Source organism: Vanacampus margaritifer, chromosome 3 (genome assembly GCF_051991255.1).
Source record: "Vanacampus margaritifer isolate UIUO_Vmar chromosome 3, RoL_Vmar_1.0, whole genome shotgun sequence".
Taxonomy (NCBI): Eukaryota; Metazoa; Chordata; class Actinopteri; order Syngnathiformes; family Syngnathidae; genus Vanacampus; species Vanacampus margaritifer.
In genome coordinates this window covers 10,938,192-10,955,683 of record NC_135434.1, presented here as the reverse complement: position 1 = coordinate 10,955,683, position 17,492 = coordinate 10,938,192, and the positions used below count along the sequence as shown (strand labels likewise).

General features: G+C 40.7%; 1 protein-coding gene across 1 annotated transcript in view; it reads right to left on the bottom strand.

Moving 5' to 3' along the window:
- Nucleotides 1–17,492, bottom strand: part of fbxl17 (F-box and leucine-rich repeat protein 17) — a 253,101-nt gene that overhangs the window by 156,191 nt on the left and 79,418 nt on the right. The gene's annotated exons all lie outside the window — the stretch shown is intronic.

Genomic DNA, 17,492 nt, shown 5'->3' with positions numbered 1-17,492 from the left:
CTCCCTGAACATTTTTTTTTTAATTTAAAATGAAGAATATTGTTTAAGATTTAAAAAACATATATTTTTTAAAAAAACGACATTTTGAAAAGTCTGAACAATTGTATAATAAGCACTAATGCTTTAAGACATTACAACAAGGTCAAGATTGGCATTTGTATATTAAAAAAAAAATTGACACCAATATTTCCCCCCTTTTTTTTACGGTAAATGATTTATTTATTTATTTTAAACACATCGGTCTAGCTCTAATGCCAGTCATTTGTTGATCACTCAAATTGTTTCCCCTTCTACAACCAATTCATTTATTAACGTTTTTTTTTATTATGTGTTTATGCAATACAGTGCTACTGTTCTTTATTAAAAATATTCAGAAAAATATTGAGACTCATGCAATGGTAGGAATGGAGACTTAACTATTGTTACGCCACTGATGTAAATGTATCCTTTTCAAAATGTACCCCCAAAAAGATTATTTTGTGTCTGTTTCTCCTATGATGCTAATATGCATGCATACACCAATTAAAAATAATGTGTTCTAAACATTTCCACCCGAAACCATCAAAGCATAAGAATCATTTTCCAATATGTGCTTCCGTAACTGCTGTGAGGACCATATATGCATACACTCCCTTTCCTTTCATCTCCCCAATTTTAAATAATCCCCTCTCCTATCTGAATACCCCCAAAGAGGTCCCAGGATTAATCCTGTAGTCAAAATATTTGCTTCCTGACACCCACCGTGTCCAAAAAAACAGTCCTGCTTTTGAAAATGAATGAAGCACATTTAACTGCACGCGTCTTTTGGGTTGGCTAATAGAGGAGTGATATTCCAGGCGGCCTCCAGGGAGGCGGGGGTGCTAAATGTCACGGCCGAGGCTAAAAAGAAAACAAGCTCACGTTGGGCGTTAAGATCACTGAGCACGACTGTTGGCTCCATAGGTTTGACATATAAAGAAGCAGCGTGAGCGCACGTGCGGGCAGAGGGCTCATTGTGTGAAGCACGCACACGTGAAAAAAAAAAACGTTAACCATCCTTAAAGTGCTATCAAAACCGTTACACTCGGACCCGGAGATAAAATTGTATCGCATGGCTTGCTTTAAAGGTTTTCTTCAGCATGAAATAAACATGAAACAGAATGTGCAGCGTAGTGATAACGCCGAGCCGCCTGTATGTACTGTATATGCTGAATGGCTGTGAGGTAAACAAACAGTTTGTGTAGAGATGTGTGACAAATAAGAAAAGGGTTTTTGCAGGTATCATCAAATCTAATTTAATGCTTTTTTTTTAATGTTGTTTTATAATAACTTAAAGCTAATTAAATGTCCACGTCGTACTGTATATACACGCAAATATACGTACGTACATATGCATACACTTATATATTAGGGCTGTCAGTCAATTACAATTTTTAATTGTAAATAATCACTTGATTTTCAGTTAACTCGATTAATCATAAATTAATCACACTTAATATGTGTTCTAAATGTACAGTAAAATACATATATTTAAGTTTTCATAATTAACTCTTTGACTGCCAAAAACGTTAAATAACGTTTAGTAAAATCCTATGGAGGAGTGCCAAAGACGTTAAAAGACGTTTGTTTCAAAACAGAGTTGAAACTAACCATTTTCTATTGTTGATTACTGAAAAACGGAATAAGGTAGAAACAAACTTTTTTTTCTGATGAAAGATGAGAGTCCAATCTTTCATTTGGTAGTATGTGTGTTTCCATAGTCCAAACACATAATTTTCTATGGACCTTGAAAGATGAGTCAAAATGCTTAAAATCGGCTGGCACCCACGGCATTCCTTTTCTGAAAACGTCTGGCAGTCAAAGAGTTAAAATTAAAGGGGACAAATATGTGGCTGTATCTTCTGTTTCACTGATAAAGTATTTATATAGTAAGTAAATCATAAAGTTACAGTTCGAGTCATAGATTTGTGTTGAGGTAATGTAACTTATATATTAGGGCTGTCAGTCAATTGCAATTTTTAATTGTAAATAATCACATGATCTTCATAGTTAACTCGATTAATCATAAATTAATCACATGTAATATCTGTTCTAAATGTACAGTAAAATACATATATTTAGTTTTCATAATTAAAATTAAAGGGGACAAATATGTGGCTGTATCTTCTGTTTCACTGATAAAGTATTTATATAGTAAGTAAATCATAAAGTTACAGTTAGAGTCATAGATTTGTGTTGAGGTAATGTTCTGCCACTAGGTGGCAATAGTGTTTGATGTTGGACATCGGTAACAGGAACATTACATTTTTCTTCTTAAATTCAGAACAGAGCAATTGGTATTTGGAACATGAAGCACCTCATGTACTCAAGACCATTTTCTTCATCGTAAATACAACCAATCACCGGTCCCCACAAATACATATTTTTATTACATTTTTTGCTTCATTATGTTATAGTGACTCCTTTACACAACGTATGTAGTTAAATAATAATTGAATCCCTCATGACATTGTATTCACTCTGAAGAAGGTCAAGTGAGTAAGCGTGAGTATTTGATGTAAGGCCAACTTTTTAAATGCAGTGAATGTGGACAATTATGAGCCAGTGCGCTCACACACAAAAAGTTTTCACGTGCCCTTGTGGCCAATGCTGAATCAAATAACTGAATTATTCATGCACGATAACCATGATCCGTGTGTGTGTGTGTGTGTCATTTATATCCAATCGGATTTACCATGTGACCATTACATATCCTCACACACGCAGATTTATTAACGTGATTAAACCTGCAGGAATTCCCCCGGAGGACAAAAGTCGTATTTGCTCACCAAATTTAAAACTGCTTATGTCGGCTAAACTGAGCTTTTACGACAACCAATAGAGTGCACTTCATTGATGTGGCTAACCAATGGGAAATGGGGCCAACCACAGTCGCGTTCGATTGGCCCGCAGTGTAGCTAGGTGGGCCAAAATAGAAAATGTATGCCTTGGTGAAAGGGAGGAGGCAGCGAAGACTGGAACTTTGTTAATCCATCCGAGCTGACGTATGAAAAAAGAACAACCCTTCAGTGATTACTCAGACCCGCATAATGTGACAGGACCCAAAGTCGGCGTTTGTTTTCCCATACTTGACAGATTACATTAATTTGACTCGAAACGTTTTAACGGCTCCAATCGTATTTAATCACTTCCACTCGTGAAATAGTTCATTTTGTGCCGACGTGTGTCAGAGGAATGTATGCGTCGGGGAAGGAAAAACAAACAAACGTTGCAGACGGCGGTGAGGGAAAACAAAGCCGGTGATTTAGGTAGGAAGAAAAATCAACGAGTGGGGGTTTTGCTTTTTTTTTTTTTTTTTTTTCTGCTGCTGCCTGTGACCACGCAGACTTCGTCACGTCTCCCTCGTGTTGGCAGCTACACCTGGATAATTATTCATGCTGTTCATAAAAACAGCGAAACCTGCAAAATCCAGCTGCTCTGAGGCCAGCCTGGCGTCCCCACCCATGAATATACGCAGGCTGGCGCTCAAATTAATGCACGCGTTTGATTTTTATGAATATTCCAACTTGTGTGCGTAAACGCACGCTCAAATGCACAAATACAATGGAGATACTCAGAACACAATCGCGCAACTATGAACTCATGCTGCTCTAATGAATCAACCCTTTTCTACAAAAATAATTTCATCTCCAATCAGTAAATTAACAACCAATACTCATATGTCTTAAAGGCATGTTTTTAATTTAAATTTAGATTGAAAAGAGCAGGGGGGGTGGGGACTTATTATGTGAAGTCCAATGTGAGCAAAAGCAGTATTAAATCTTTCGGTGGTAAATTGGATATAAATTATGGACAAATTCTCCATTGTTTCCAACCCAAAACGTGTAATTAATTCACATAGCGCGATGGATGAGAAAACGTCTCATACGTTAGACAATGGGTGCGGCGGCACATTTCTTGATGAAATGAGTATTATTTAATGTGGCCCGCATGACCGGAGGGGGTGCGCCTCCTGGCTCGGCTTCAATTAGAACCCCTCTCAGCCAGGAAGAATGAGAGTCTGAGGTCAAACGCACCGCGCCGTTTGAAATTAAAGAAAAATAACACACGCTTTTATAAGTACGCCCCTCCCTTGGCTACAAGCGCGGCGTGTTCAATATTAGAGGCGGCTGATTTGACACTTTATTGCATTAAGCGCGTGTTATAGGGCCAAGGAGTCCGCGCTCACTTACAACTCTTGCGTTATTACTCCCATTTATTTACACAACCTCATGCGTCATGCCATGCCAAGCAGGAAGCTCGGGTCTGCTGGACCTCATGCGGAGGATATGATGTCATAACCGCAAAGCGACATGACTTCACGACTAGTGCTGTCCATCAAAAGCTCAGTGGTGAGTGGTGTTTTTGTACAAAAGAGCCTACAATGAGCTGCTCATTCAAATTGGTAGTTCATTCTAATTGTGGTTTAAGGGGAATGTTGAGACATTCACAAATGTTCATATTGATGGATAAAAGGTTTTTTTTAGATGACCGCAGTGGCTTCAACAACGACAACAAAACCAATGTTCACCCACAGTTCACTTCTTGTGGGATTTGTGCTTATAATACAGCAAAATGTGTACATTCATTGTATATATGGTAAATGGTACTTCATTTATATAGCGCCTTTCCACCTTACAAGGCCCTTGAAGCGCTTTACACAATGGCATGGGATCGAACCCACAACCTCTCGGTTGTGAGATGACCACCACTATATCACTATCATTACTGAGTGACATTCCTCCCATACACCAAATTCTAAACCCAAGTGATAATCAAGACAGATTTAGTGAAGATTAGCAGGCATAAGCAGTAGGTGCACTTGCATAGTGTTCCTTTACAACAGCGGTCATCAACATACCCATGAGGCACCAAGTAGCCGCCATTGACCACAGCAGTGGCCCTCGGGGCTGTTTTAAAAAAATAGCTCACCAGTAGTGGCGCAACGGATCATCATTAATCCGTGGTCAGTTCGGATCAGGCCCCACGGTTTGGATCTTGCACATTCACAGTCGATAACATTCTGACATGTCAAGGAAGCTGAAACGTACGCAACATAACACGCTAAGCCTAACTCAAAATAAAGTTTAAAAACTCAGTAATACACTGACAGCAATGCAAATAGCCTTAGTACACTTTTACTTTGAAGTTAGCCCACGTCGAGGCGCGATAGCTAGCTTAGCTTCTCTTTCAGACGTTTCTTTATCATAGTTGATTGACATTACAGTTGCGACCAACATCAACACAACGCTATCCCGAACTCATGCTCACTCGCTAATTTAGGACGCTAAGAAACCGCTAATTAATTACGCCGTTATTGTATGATACGGCAGAATTCTCCGACGTAAGTGGCTAGCTGTTAGCATTACCAACGAGTGTCTGGCTGGTAAATGTATTTGACAGCTGGTGCCTGGCTTACTTGAATTATTTTTCAAAATTCTGGACCAAGGCAACTTTTTACTTGACACTCCATGTTTAAAGGAACAGGATGTGCCTTAAATTGCACGTTAAGGTCTTTTCATTATTAGAATTTTTTTTTCTTCTTCTTCTTTTATAGGAGAGCTCAATATTGTTCATTCAATTTGACATCATCATTGCTCTCCTTTTTTTAAAAAATAAAAAATAAAAAATTTCTCATTTTTCTCTTTTTTTTTTTAAATATATATACATATATATATATATATATATATATACACATATATATATATTTTTTTTTATTTATTTTTTTTTTTTTTTGTATGTGGGTGAGTATGTGTATGTGCATGTGTGAAAAAAAAATTGAGAAATAGAACTTTGTCTTCAATTTGTTTTATAAAACACTTGTGCCCATTAAAAAAAAAACATTCAACTCAGAATGTCAAACTTAGCCGTTTTATTATAGGAAAACAACTTTAAGCCATTAATACCTTGTTATTTTGAACATGGACCATGTAAATACAATAATGTTTTTGCCTCATATTGCACTTAATGTTGTGTTCCTATAACCTAAACGGCTATATTAGACTTTTTGAATTAACAGGAAAAAAACGCTTTACAAAATAAATAAAGACACTAAATACTAAATGACTATGTTGGACATTTTGAAATGATTTTTATTTAATGAAAAAAAAATACAAAATAAATGAAGAAAAAGTACTATATATCGTTTTATTTTATTTTTTGCTGATCCGAACCGTGACTTTTGTGATCCGTTGCACCACTACTCACCAGTGATGGGACATTGTGATTTTTGAGGAAAGTTGTCGGAGTAATCATTTGAAAATGTAAACACTTACGGAGATTTAGCAAAATAAAGTGTTGCAGATTGATATGCATCTGTTTCTTACCTTTTTAAATCATTGTAATAATAGTTAACAAGTGACACATGTTACACCCACACACAAATATGAGACAAAACAAAAACTACACACCTTACTGGAAGGAATAAACTAACAATAAAAAGCAAAAGGTTACAGAGAAGCGAAAATACTACTGGTGCTTGAAGTCTACATCTCAGGAATTACATTGCAGCATGAGAGTGTGTGCTTTGAATACCAACACATATTAACACTTATAAATAAATAAATAAAAAATCCTGAACACTTTTGTTGAGTTAAAGAGAACCTACAAATAGCTCCTGGGATCAGAAAAATCCACAAATACTGTAGGCATCATTGTTTAAGGCGCAGGAGAGTTAGAGATGGGTTTTAAAAAACGCAGCTTATGAGTAAAAGAAACTTAAAACTTGATGCACAGGTAACACAGGACTTAAGTTGCAAAGTTTCAGACAGTCACTTTAACATTCAAAGTTCTGGAAAGGAAGTCAAAGTCACAACAAGTGCGTTTGTTTTGTTGTGCTGGCGGTGGCGGTGGCCCTGCCGCCATTACGCATTCCGCTCAGACGTCCTCATGTGTTGCAGACGGCGTCAGACAGGACGCGACAGAGGCCAAAGAGGTGAGATGAGTGTAGCCGTGTCACTACATGAATACAAGTGGGCACACTCATGCATATATATATATATATATATTTTTTTTTTTAATCCATGTCCGAAGAGTTCAGTCAGAAAGAAGTAAGACAGGATTAAATCAACATTGCACACACGCCTTGGCTCAGAATTAGTTTTTTTTATTGTACTTTTAACAAAATAAATGTCACTTTCCAATGTGAGGGCGAAAGGTCTCTATTGATGGCAAAATTATTTATCTATACATATCCATCCGAAGAAGCGTGCCGTGAGCGATCCTGACTTACCGCATGGCTTAATTTGAGTGTCAGTGGGTTTTTCTATAAATTGTTAATGATTCGCTTCATGAACTGCGTCGACATTGCTTTCTACGATTGCGACACACACTGTTTACATAAGGGATGTTCCGCACCTTTTATTTTCAGACCCATGCCAGTACGAGTACTCAACATGAGTAGCACTGATACCGATACCAAGTGCCAATACCACTAGTAAATTTGTGTGTGGATACATTGTGCATAAGACATGTCAAAATCCAATGTTTAATATGGGAAAAAAAATGGAAAAAAATTAGAAAACTAGAAAAGTCGTAAGTCTAATATCGCACAATAAATTCTATTGCCAGAGATGTGTGTGTGCGTGCGCTTTATCTGTCATGCGCTCATCTACTGTCTATCACTTATTTCCTTCGCCACACTCCTTTTTTCTCCCTTTCAGCCACTAATCCCGCATGTGCTGGTGTTGATAACAAACTCAGTAGTGAGGAAAGGCTCGAGGAGGAGATAGCAAGCGCTGGTTGGTGTGGGCTTTGGCGTACACTTGCACGTGCGCTCGCAAACACACACAGACAACAAAGAGCGCTGGTTGGCAGCCAGACAGTACAGTGGCGCTCGCATGGCCAATAACCAGACAAGATGCAACACGCCGCCGCCGCCCCCCCCAACCCTACTGGAGGTCAACAACCCCTTCATCGTCCCTCCGTCTGTGGATTAAAACGTCTGACAGCTAAATGAATTATTCTTCAATTACTCTCGCAACACACACACATAAATGCATCATCCTCAGGCTCTCCTTTGCTCATTATATTTATAAATCCCCCAATCTCCTTCATACAGCAGCAGAGAAAATTATTATTACCATTTTCAGCTACCCCCCCCCCAACCCCCCACCCCCAACCTCTATAACCTTTCTTGCTCCAAAGCCCCTCTTACTACTCAAATCCCCCCTTGCCCCCCAGTTATCCCCACTTCCAGCTCTGGGACACAACGGTGTTGCACAAGTATCTAATCACACACACACACACACACACACACACACACACACATTATTTCATATGGCAAAAGGTACAGACATGTATTTTGTTCATTAGCTTGTTTCCAGTGGGGGTTATCTGTGTGACACAGGTCACTGTGGTAATGTATTTCCAGTGCAGCAATATGGAGGAGGTGCGAGATAAGGTGCCAGCAGACTATGGCGAATCCAGACATCACTTCTCCCTTGTAGGAGGGCGGACTGTAGGTGAGGTGCAAACCAGAGTGAAAGACTTCCAATCCAATTACACCTCATCCTATGTACAATAAACAGTTTGGGAATCTAACAACTTGAAATTCAACCCAAAAAATTTGAAGGAACAAAATTTCCCTGTGACCCTGAACAGGATAAGGGGTAGAAAATGGATGGATAAGGACAAACAGTGAAGAACAAGAAATGTAAGACATATGGGTATGAGTGTGTCAACGTGGCTTGGCATGAGTTGATTTCCCTCAAACTCTCGCTTCCCCCCATGTGTTTTGCGTTTTGTGTGGCTTTTTTTTTTCTATAGACATTCACAGGGGAATCTGGGATGATAAGCCAAAAGAGAGAAATGGTAATGACAACGAACGAACTAAAAAAACTTTATTGTTTTTAGGTTAAGTTGCTTGTCTCACTTACTCTAGTGTGGCACCTGGTGTAAAAAAAAAAAAAAAAAAAAACTGAGCCAAACATATCATGCAAGTTGGAAAAATGACTCGCTGTCGGCGTCCCTGATGGGAGAAGCTTAAAGAAAATTACGTTAGTGGTGTCGTGGCACATGTTGTGGCCTTCTGTGCAACTATTTACTGCTGTGATTCCCAATACCCAGCCAGTGGTGATCTCTTATTCCAAGCCTGGATGAAAGGGAGGCCAGCATCAGGATGGGCATTCAGCAAAAAGAACGCTGGCGTATAAATAATCAACACAGGGATCCTGAAAGAATGCTCTAGAAAGGTGCTACAACTGTGTTTAACACAGCATCCCCCATTCAGCCATCAACCAGGGCCATGTTGCAAAAAAGCTCCTTTCCCCAGATTTGTAAAAAAATGATGAAACTTCCCTAGAATCGGTGTCCCTTCTCTTACAGCTCTGACACTACCTCAGAAGTTGAAAAATTGCTGTGTCGACATTGCCCCTGCATCTGCATTCTATTTATATAGAACCTGGACAAAGGTGGGAAAAAAATCCAGGCTTTTACAAGCAGTGTAGAAGGGACTACTGTTGTGATCCCCGATGCAAGAAGCTCAAATGTGTAAGTACTTACTTAAGTTTTATGATGGTGGATCTTTGAACCCTAGACCATATTACATCTTTTTCAATTATTACTTACTGGAAAAAATAAATTAAATATCTACTGTATTGATATTGCCACTGCATGGCCACCACAAAGAATGAAACATATAATTGTGGTTCTGAAATTAAATAGCCCCCCCGTCCCACACCAGACTGTTTTATACGCTGAAAAACACATAGAGAGCGTAAGGTATTACTTGTGGTCCGGTTCTCTCAAATTTAGGGAATATTTATCAAAGGCCCCAGAACAACAAAACCACTGCGGCAACACGGCTGAATGGAGATACAAGGCCCCAAATTAAGACCAGAAAAGTCCCAGTTGTGCACATCAGAGAGACGACACAAAACTATTGCAGGCTCAAAATATATGTTGTTTCATCTCTGACACATTCTTCAACAGGCTCGTCATTTGTTATGTCTCAGGGCGGCCCTCATTCGCCCAGACATTAGGACTTTCTCACAGGAGGGGGAAAAAAAAAAAGTGGATGAGGCCCACATTGTCTCGGGGCAGTGATAGCTTGATGTATGAGGAGGGGCATTGTGGGAAGGCATGACAGACATAGGGGAAGCCATCTAAGAGCGACAGGAGGAAAGCTCGCCGCCACCAAGAGCGTCTCTCTTAACATCTACTCTCCAATAGAGTCGACCTTGGACTTAATCACTACCAGAAGTAAAGAGCTGCGCTCGACAGGAAGATGGAGAGACACAGTGGGACCGTTTGTGTTTGTGTGCGTAACAAATAGAGCACATATGCATGAGGGAGGAAATGCCCAAAGACTGATTGATAGAAAAGCTCAAAAACAGAAAGATGGTAACAGAAACAAGGTGATTTCAACATTTTTCAAAAAAAAAAAAGTTAATAAGAAGCATTTTTCTGAGTTCAGCCAATCCACGGACTCTGTGATTGAAAATTATGAAGTTTGCTGATTTGGGTATAAATGTACTTCTTCTCCAGTAATCTAAGGTATTCTTTCTACATTAGAGAAAGATTAGAGTCTCTTCTTTCATCAGGAAAAAAATTATATTTCTATCTGTTTCTGTTTTGCAGCAATTAGCATTAGAATATAGCAAAATTGTGGTGGGGGGGGGCTTTTTGCAACATGGCCCTGGTTGATCTCATACTCTACTGCCACCTGCTGGCGTTTTTGTAATAACTCCCAGTGCCTCAAGCATTCTCTTCCGTTCAGATGCTGCATCAAAGCCTTCTATATAATCTAGCATTAAAAAAAACAACTTAAAACATGTATAAATACGTCTTTGGGAGCATGGTAATATGTAAAATAGAAATACAATGTATTTATGGGTACACTATCACAAACAATGTAGAAATAATATCTTATATTACTGTAAAATAACTTTTATAATCAAGAGTGTTACATTGTACTGTAGATGTTTTTATACCACTCTACGATATTGACGTCATATTGGAAATGGAAACTTTCAACAAAACTACACTTCCTGCACATGACGTCATCACTCATTTGCGATGCAAGACTTCTGGTAAGAACATGTTTGTCAATGTGCTAGGCCTTCCGTCAATATAAAATCATTGCTTTTGTAATCCTTAAAAAATAAAATAAAATAAAAGCAACATTGGCCTAGGTAGAGCAACCCAAAAGAACAGCTGATGTTTTTGGTACTAAATAAGCAGCAATTTTTCGACAAAATTGCATGTTTAACTTGTTGCTTGTAAGTGAAGTTGTGTAAAACTTCTCCCAGACAGCAGAGATGTACTGTTTATCCTACCAACAAGACAACAGCTTAGCATGCAAAGCCGTGCTACAAATATTGAGTTTTGTTGCACATCACAGAGGATCTGCACAGCCCGCCAGGAATTAAACACCACAAAACCATTAAAGGATCATAAATGGCAAGTCTTTATAGTTATTCCGCACGCCATCTGCATTGGCACCATGGGAGGCCCATTTCAAGAATCAGATCGCTTGATTAGGAAAATGCCGTTTCCAATTGATTTCCTCATGCCCTCATTTGTGAGAAGTCGCTTAAAAAAAAAAGAATATTAATCTGAAATGAGGGTGCCGTAAAAAGAGAACTTCATAAAAAAAATAATGGATTTTGTTCAGTTCTCTTCTCCGCTAACAGGGTGGCAAGTAAGGGGGGGTAGGTAGCTTATCAAGGAGACAGCATGCAATTGAGGAGGCAAATAAGGCAGAGAGAGAGGGTAATAATTGAGCGAGGAAAAAAAGGACGCAGCTTTGGACTTGCACGCAGAGTCCACGGAGTCATCAGAAATGCAACGATTCTAAATGCAGGAATATTATTTTCAATCGACACTCGGTGGGATCAAGTGGGAATAAATGAGGAATCACCTGTAAAAGGAGATGATAACGAGAAAATTACTGAGGGAGACTGTAAAAACGGCAAATGAGCAGGACAGCAAAAGTTGAAACACAAAAATGGTGGTGGAAAAAGAGGAAATATGACATGAACTCTGGGAGCTTCTGAATTTCTAAGTTTTAGGAAGTCCGTTCTTTCATTCAAAAACAAAGATGTGATTCATGGAAAAAACAATATGGTCTGATCTTAGTCTGTCACTTGTATAACGCATCTGGAGCAACTGGGTGTTCAGTAAAACAAGGACACTGACATGGTCTCAAAGACCGGTGATGGAACCCACGACCTCTGGTTTGGGACACGACCACTCTACCACTGAGCCATGCCGCCCCCTAAAAAAGCTCAACAAACCCAATAAACTCCCTAGGTGTTTTGGTTCCAAATTGTTAGCATTTCTCGTACAAATGGCACCGAGACTTTCCACAAAGACCGGTGATGGAACCCACAACCTCTGGTTTGGGACACGACCTCTCTACCACTGAGCCATGCCGCCCCCTAAAAAAGCTCAACAAACCCAATAAACTCCCTAGGTGTGTTGGTTCCAAATCGTTAGCATTTCTCGTACAAATGGCACCGAGACTTTCCACAAAGACCGGTGATGGAACCCACAACCTCTGGTTTGGGACACGACCACTCTACCACTGAGCCATGCCGCCCCCTAAAAAAGCTCAACAAACCCAATAAACTCCCTAGGTGTGTTGGTTCCAAATCGTTAGCATTTCTCGTACAAATGGCACCGAGACTTTCCACAAAGACCGGTGATGGAACCCACAACCTCTGGTTTGGGACACGACCACTCTACCACTGAGCCATGCCGCCCCCCTAAAAAAGCTCAACAAACCCAATAAACTCCCTAGGTGTGTTGGTTCCAAATCGTTAGCATTTCTCGTACAAATGGCAACGAGATTTTCCACAAAGACCGGTGATGGAACCCACAACCTCTGGTTTGGGACACGACCACTCTACCACTGAGCCATGCCGCCCCCTAAAAAAGCTCAACAAACCCAATAAACTCTCTAGGTGTGTTGGTTCCAAATCGTTAGCATTTCTCGTACAAATGGCACCGAGACTTTCCACAAAGACCGGTGATGGAACCCACAACCTCTGGTTTGGGACACGACCACTCTACCACTGAGCCATGCCGCCCCCTAAAAAAGCTCAACAAACCCAATAAACTCCCTAGGTGTGTTGGTTCCAAATCGTTAGCATTTCTCGTACAAATGGCACCGAGACTTTCCACAAAGACCGGTGATGGAACCCACAACCTCTGGTTTGGGACACGACCACTCTACCACTGAGCCATGCCGCCCCCTAAAAAAGCTCAACAAACCCAATAAACTCCCTAGGTGTGTTGGTTCCAAATCGTTAGCATTTCTCGTACAAATGGCACCGAGACTTTCCACAAAGACCGGTGATGGAACCCACAACCTCTGGTTTGGGACACGACCACTCTACCACTGAGCCATGCCGCCCCCTAAAAAAGCTCAACAAACCCAATAAACTCCCTAGGTGTGTTGGTTCCAAATCGTTAGCATTTCTCGTACAAATGGCACCGAGACTTTCCACAAAGACCGGTGATGGAACCCACAACCTCTGGTTTGGGACACGACTACTCTACCACTGAGCCATGCCGCCCCCCTAAAAAAGCTCAACAAACCCAATAAACTCCCTAGGTGTGTTGGTTCCAAATCGTTAGCATTTCTCGTACAAATGGCACCGAGACTTTCCACAAAGACCGGTGATGGAACCCACAACCTCTGGTTTGGGACACGACCACTCTACCACTGAGCCATGCCGCCCCCTAAAAAAGCTCAACAAACCCAATAAACTCCCTAGGTGTGTTGGTTCCAAATCGTTAGCATTTCTCGTACAAATGGCACCGAGACTTTCCACAAAGACCGGTGATGGAACCCACAACCTCTGGTTTGGGACACGACCACTCTACCACTGAGCCATGCCGCCCCCTAAAAAAGCTCAACAAACCCAATAAACTCCCTAGGTGTGTTGGTTCCAAATCGTTAGCATTTCTCGTACAAATGGCACCGAGACTTTCCACAAAGACCGGTGATGGAACCCACAACCTCTGGTTTGGGACACGACCACTCTACCACTGAGCCATGCCGCCCCGCTAAAAAAGCTCAACAAACCCAATAAACTCCCTAGGTGTGTTGGTTCCAAATCGTTAGCATTTCTCATACAAATGGCACCGAGACTTTCCACAAAGACCGGTGATGGAACCCACAACCTCTGGTTTGGGACACGACCACTCTACCACTGAGCCATGCCACCCCCAAAAAAAAAGCTCAACAAACCCAATAAACTCCCTAGGTGTGTTGGTTCCAAATCGTTAGCATTTCTCGTACAAATGGCACCGAGACTTTCCACAAAGACCGGTGATGGAACCCACAACCTCTGGTTTGGGACACGACCACTCTACCACTGAGCCATGCCGCCCCCTAAAAAAGCTCAACAAACCCAATAAACTCCCTAGGTGTGTTGGTTCCAAATCGTTAGCATTTCTCGTACAAATGGCACCGAGACTTTCCACAAAGACCGGTGATGGAACCCACAACCTCTGGTTTGGGACACGACCACTCTACCACTGAGCCATGCCGCCCCCTAAAAAAGCTCAACAAACCCAATAAACTCCCTAGGTGTGTTGGTTCCAAATCGTTAGCATTTCTCGTACAAATGGCCGAGACTTTCCACAACTTTCCAAGATTTGAGTCCCTTTTCTTCCCACCATAGACTAGACAGGACCAGATCAGTTCTTTAAATATGCACTAGTCACTACTCACGTCAGTTAGGGGCTGTTCACTGGGATTCTGATATTACTGGTAGAATAGTGTTGAAATGCTTTTCAAGATACATCTTCTATCACAACATGACTTATTGGTTATGGAGAGTGTCTGATGCTAGGCTTTCCTATGACAAGGTTCAGTAATGTCAACGTCTGTCCATTGTCCATAGAGCTTTTTTTTTTCCTCCAGTGACCAGGTTCATTCGAGTGCAAGCTTTCCAGCGAGAATTGATGCAGAGTTGCAATAATGTCTATGCTTTGTTTAAACAGCTATGACATTGTTCCTTTACAGTTGGCAATAACATTTGGAGGCATTTATTCCACTGGTATGTCTGTTCGGCTTTGAATCTTTACAATGATATTGGCAGTTTCCAAGGTCTTCAGAAAGAGATATTACCGTAGCCTTCCAAGATTTCAGTCCATGGCATGTTTGTGGTCAAGTTCTAAATGTAGCAAGGAGACTGTTTATGTTTTTGGGACAGTTTCTTCTGATAGTGATGTGTAAATTATGTTTTATTAAATTGTCTCCTCGTATACATGTCTCAGGTTCAGCCTCTCTGCCGCCACCCGAATGGTTTGATGAAAATGAATTGTGCGATAAAGTAAAGCGATCATCCCGTCTCGAAAGTTGAGGGCGTAATTGAAATAAACAATCAATAAGCAATCAGAAACTAACTTAAAAAAAAGATCTAGATATTAGGATTATGCGTAGCTAAATCTCCCACTAGGTTAACATAGTAATAAATAATAATGAAGTAAGCCAGACTCTCCGTGTACACGTTCACCTCGGTGTATGCCAATGTTGTTATGATTGGCTGGCTTCATTACAGTCTGTCTACAACGCCATGGCCAAGGTCAGGAGAGGCCACTGGGATGATAAGGGGGACCAAAACCATAAATGCAAATTAATCTGCTGTTTAATCTAATAATGTAGGGCGGTATCGGCTGTCTCATTCCTATTAACACAACAGTAATTGCATTTGAGGGGGGAATGGCCGCTCAAGCCCCCACGTGGGTACATTCACGCTCGCATGTGCGCCCAAGTTCATCAGAAATAAATCCAATTGTATTACAAGAGCACATATGTGAATCTACAATACACGCTGGTGCATAAAGAGCAACCACGCATTCTAGATGTATGTTATGACAAAAGTGAAAAGCATGTCTTAGGATTCGTCTTTGTGTGTCCATGTTTATACGGCGCCAAGCATCTTTAACCACAGAGCCCCGACTCATTAGCATGCTAATACACAAACAGCGGGGTGCAGTTAGACAACTGGCATATTATTGGGATTCATCTCATTAGGCTTTCATGAGATCTAAAAGTGAACACATAACTTCAAAATGAAGTCGGAGATAAAAGGCAGAGTCAGGTTTTGGGATTCCTTTCAAAAAGGACAATTTACCACTTGGAGACAACCAATGGCCCGCAGGTGCAAGGATTATGCACAAATCAAACAGCCACGCTTTAATGTGTTATTTATGTGGCCAATATTTATGGGCATAAGCAATTCATTTCAAGAAAATTAAGGCACTTTTGGAAGCTGTTCTGTAGGAACATTTTACTGGATATAGAGTAATTTACTGTTTTAACAAATTCCAAAAATCCCGAGGTATGGGTAACAAAATGGACCAAAGAGATAATTAATTTTAAAGGGGATGCATCTTGGTATTTTAAGCCCTTCCAAAATTAACTACAGACGCTCCCCTACTTACGAACATTCGAGTTACGAACAACGGTACATACGAACATTTCTGCGCGTACAGTATGTCGAAAAATGTTCGGAAAGAAATGCTGTAAGTTAGATTTTGTATTGCGCGTAGTGCTTCTTTCCGCCGCTAATACCGACGATTGGCGCTGTGAGAGCTCATTGGAGGCTGAGCAACGTGGCGAGGAGGAGGAGGAAGAAACGCCGGTCCCCATGAAGCAGGAAATAACTTTTGAAGCCGATTCCAGCGACGACGAAGAATCTCTCATGATATAAAATTCTCCTCTTCCTCCTCCTCCATCATCTCCTTAAGCATCGAGTACATCTTCCAAAAGTAAGTTAAACTTCATTTTATTTATCTTATTACGTACATGTACATACTGTGTGTGTGTCTTTCGCTCTCTCTCTCTAACATACGTAGTACAGTACAGTACTGTACGTATTCTCTCCATTTTATTAAAAGTTTTTTTCAGTACAAACCAATGCAGGTTACTTGTACAAGCCTTAAACATACTTATATAAACCTTCAATATACTTATATAGGCTTTAAACATAAATTATAATACAAAATATAGCACTGAAGCAACTTACGAACAAATTCACCTTACGAACGATCGTCCGGAACGTAACTCGTTCGTAAGGTGGGGAGCGTCTGTATAGGCATATAATGATAACATTTTACTTTTGACACAATTTTTCAGAAACGATTAGGTATTTTGCTGGCTATTTTTCTAACGCGGAAGTAGAACGCCTGGTTCAGTAAAACCCCGCCTCTTACCGTGTGGTTGCTCCGCCCCTCTCGTCCAAGCCGGCTGCTGCGCGCACCACCCACAAAACTCTGAAGCGCTGCGTTCGAGCTACTCTGAGTGGCCACGAAAGACCGGCCAGCCGTCTTAGTAAACAGCGTCTCCTTTAAATGTGGAAATTGGATGGATGTTCAATTCTTCACTAAATATTTGAAACAAAACGGCTCCTTTGGCGCAAGAGATAGTAGTGGAGGAGTAGGGGGGGGCTGATTGGGACACAAACCCGGGACATTCTGCTTAGAAGGTGAGAGCGCTAACCACACACCATTCATTC